We start from the raw sequence: 3,587 nt of genomic DNA, 5'->3' as shown, positions 1-3,587 counted from the left end.
GGTTTATAATAGTTCATATTAGTCCTTTTTGATCCTTTGTATTTCTGTGGTATCAGTTGTAACGTCTCTTTTTTCATGTCTGAATTTGAGTTCTCCTTTTTTTTCCTGGAGAATCTAGTTAGAGGTTTGTCAAATTTTGTTTATTTTTTCAAAGAATCAGCTCTTAGTTTATTGATTTTTTCCCCCTACTGTCTTTTTAATCTCTATTTATTTCTACTCTAGTAGTTTTTCCTTCTTTCTACTATTTTATTTTTCTAGTTCCCTGAGTTGTAAGATTAGGTTGTTAATTGAGATACTTCTTATTTCCTGATGTAGGCCTTTCTTGCTATGAACTTTCCTCTTAGAACTTTTGCTATGAACTTTCTTGCTATGAACTTTCCTCTTGCTATGAACTTTCCTGCTTTTGCTATATCCTATAGGTTTTGGTATAATTTATTCCCACTTTTATTTGTTCAAGCTGTATTTTAATTTCTATTTTGTTTCTTCATTCACCCATATGTTCACAGTATATTGTATAATCTCTACATGTTAGTGAACTTTCTAGTTTTCGTATTGACATCAATTTCTAGTTTCATAATGCTGTGGTGAGAAAAGGTCCTGGTTATGATTTCAATCTTCTTAAATTTATTAAGACTTGCTTTGTGGCCTGACATGGATGTATCCTGAAGAATGTTCCATGTGCCCTTAAGTGAATGTTAATGTTGTTGCTTTTGGATAGAATGTTCCCTATATATTAAGAAGTCTGGTCTAATGTTTATTTTCTGTCTTTATGATCTATCCATTGATGTATATCGGATATGCACGTTCTTTACTATTGTTCTGCAGCATTCTGTTTCTCCCTTTACATTTTTTTAAATGTTTGTTTATTTTTGAGAGACAGAGCAAGAGCGAGAGAGAGAGCACGAGCAGGGGAGGGGCAGAAAGAGGAGACACAGAATCCGAAGCAGGCTCCAGGCTCTGAGCTGTCAGCACAGAGCCTGACGTGGGGCTGGAACCCATGGACTGTGAGATCATGCCCTGAGTTGAAGTCGGACGCTAAACCAACTGAGCCACCCAGACACCCCTCTCTGTCTCTCCCTTTTAAATTTAATATTTCCTTTACATATTTAGGTGCTACCGTGTTGGTTGCATAAATATTTACAAATTTTATATGTACATGTTGGATTGACCCATTCATCATTGTATAATGACCTTCTTTGTCTGCTGTTGCAGTCTTTGATTTAAAGTCCATTTTGTTTGGGGGCACCTGGGTGGCTCAGTCGGTTAACCATCTGACTTAGCTTGGGTCATGATCTCATGAGCCCCGCGTTGGGCTCTGTGCTGACAGCTTGGAGCCTGGAGCCTGCTTCAGATTCTGTGCCTCCTTCTCTCTCTCCACCCCTCCCCCACTCACAGTCTGTCTGTCTCTCTCAAAAATAAATAAACATTAAAAAAATTAAAAAAAAAATAAATAAAAAATAAAGTCCATTTTGTCTGATATAAGTGTAGCTACCCCAACTTTCTTTTCATTTCCATTTCCATGAAATATCATTTTCCATCCCTTTGATTTGTGTGTGTGCTTAAAGCTGAAATATGTCTTCGAAGGTAGCATATACTTAGGGTTTTTTTTTTAAACCATTTAAGCACAGTGTCTTATGAATGGAAAATGTACTCCATTTACAATTTGAATTACTTATTACCATTTGAATTACTTATTACAATTTGAATTATTTCCTGACTGTTTTGTAATTCTTCTCTATTTCTTATTGTCTTATTCCCTTAATTTGTGGTTTGCTGACTTTCTCCAGCAGTATGAATACACACTTTAATCTTTTCTTTACTATAAGCTTGTTATGTGCTTACCAGGAGACTTACATATAACAACTTAGGTGTGTAACAGTCATTTTGATAATAACTTAAGTTTAAATGTATTCTAAAGTTCTATATTTATACTCCCTTCACCATAGTTGGTTTTTGATGTCACATTTTCTATCTTTTTTTTTTTTTAATTTTTTTTTTCAACGTTTATTTATTTTTGGGACAGAGAGAGACAGAGCATGAACGGGGGAGGGGCAGAGAGAGAGGGAGACACAGAATCGGAAACAGGCTCCAGGCTCTGAGCCATCAGCCCGGAGCCTGACGTGGGGCTCGAACTCACGGACCGCGAGATTGTGACCTGGCTGAAGTCGGACGCTTAACCGACTGCGCCACCCAGGTGCCCCACATTTTCTATCTTTTTATATTGTACATCTATTGTTTTTACTTTAAAAAAATTTTTTTTAATGTTAATTTATTTTTGAGAGAGGGAGACAGAGTGCAAGTGGGGGAGGGGCAGAGAGAGAGGGAGAGACAGAATCAGAAGCAGGCTCCAGGCTCTGAGCTGTCAGCACAGAGCCCGACGTGGGGCTTGAACTCACGAACCATGAGATCATGACCTGAGCCGAAGTCGGATGTCCAACTGACTGAGCCACCCAGGCACCCCTTACTTCCTTTTTTAAAGTTTTTATTTAAATTTCAGTTGCCATACAGTGTAATATTAGTTTCAGGTGTATAGTATAGGGATTCAACCCTTCCATACCTCACTCGGTGCTCATCACAAGTGTGCTCCTTAATCCCCATCACCTATTTTCCCCTTCCCCCCCCCCCCACCTCCCCTTTGGTAACCATCAGTTTGTTCCCTATTGTTAAGAGTCTGTTTCTTGGTTTTCTTCTCTCCCTCTTTTTCCCTTGGCTCATTTGTTTCTCAAATTCCCCATATGAGTTACATCATATGGTATTTGTCTTTCTCTGGCTGACTTACTTCACTTAGCACAATACTCCCTAGCTCCATCCATGTTGTTGCAAATGGCAAGATTTCATTCTTTTTTATGGCTGAGTAATATTCCATTATATGTGTAGATGCCACAAAGTAGGTCGTAATGCCTTAACTGTATGCGTGTTGTCAGGCCCAGGGGCCTCTTCCATCCTTGTCAAGGGCAGTGCTAACCTTCTCTCTTTTCATACAGTGTGTGTGTGTGTGTGTGTGTGTGTGTGTGTACACGTACACCACCTTTTCTTTATCCATTTATCAGTCCGTGGACATTTGGGCTATTGCCATACTTTGGCTATTGTTGATAATGCTGCTAGAAACATTGAGGTACATGTATCCCCTTGAATTCGTATTTTTGTATTCTTTGGGTAAATGCCTTGTAGTGCAATTGTTGGTCATAGGTAGTTCCATTTTTAACTTTTTGCAGAAGCTCCACACTGTTTTCCACAGTATCTGCTACAGTTTTCATTCCCACCAGCAGTGTAAGAGGGTTCCCCTTTCTCCACATCTTTGCCAGCACCTGTTGGGTTTTTTCGGTTGATTTTAGCCACTCTGACAGGTGTGAGGTGATGACTCCTTGTGGTTTTGATTTGTATTTCCTTGATGAAGAGTGCTATTGAGCATCTTTTCATGTATCTATTGGCCATCTCTTTGTCTTCTTTGGAGAAATTTCTATTCACGTCTGCTGCCCTTTTTTAAAGTGGATTGTTCACTTTTGCGTGTTGAGTTTTATAAATGGTCTCTATATTTATAAATGTTCTATATATTTTAAAGCGATACTAACCCTTTATCAGATATG

The 3,587-nt window shown here is 38.6% G+C and overlaps 1 non-coding gene across 1 annotated transcript; it reads right to left on the bottom strand.

The window, feature by feature from the left end:
* Positions 1–2,865: 2,865 nt before the first annotated feature.
* LOC121040032 (U6atac minor spliceosomal RNA) lies at positions 2,866–2,987 on the bottom strand. The gene has a single exon (XR_005795102.1). It is a non-coding gene; the product is annotated as a U6atac minor spliceosomal RNA (small nuclear RNA).
* Positions 2,988–3,587: the final 600 nt, after the last annotated feature.

This window comes from Herpailurus yagouaroundi, unplaced genomic scaffold, assembly GCF_014898765.1.
Source record: "Herpailurus yagouaroundi ecotype Mexico unplaced genomic scaffold, PumYag 181, whole genome shotgun sequence".
In the NCBI taxonomy this organism is placed as follows: domain Eukaryota; kingdom Metazoa; phylum Chordata; class Mammalia; order Carnivora; family Felidae; genus Herpailurus; species Herpailurus yagouaroundi.
The sequence above is the reverse complement of the archived record's forward strand: the minus strand, read 5'-3'. Positions and strand labels throughout refer to the sequence as shown.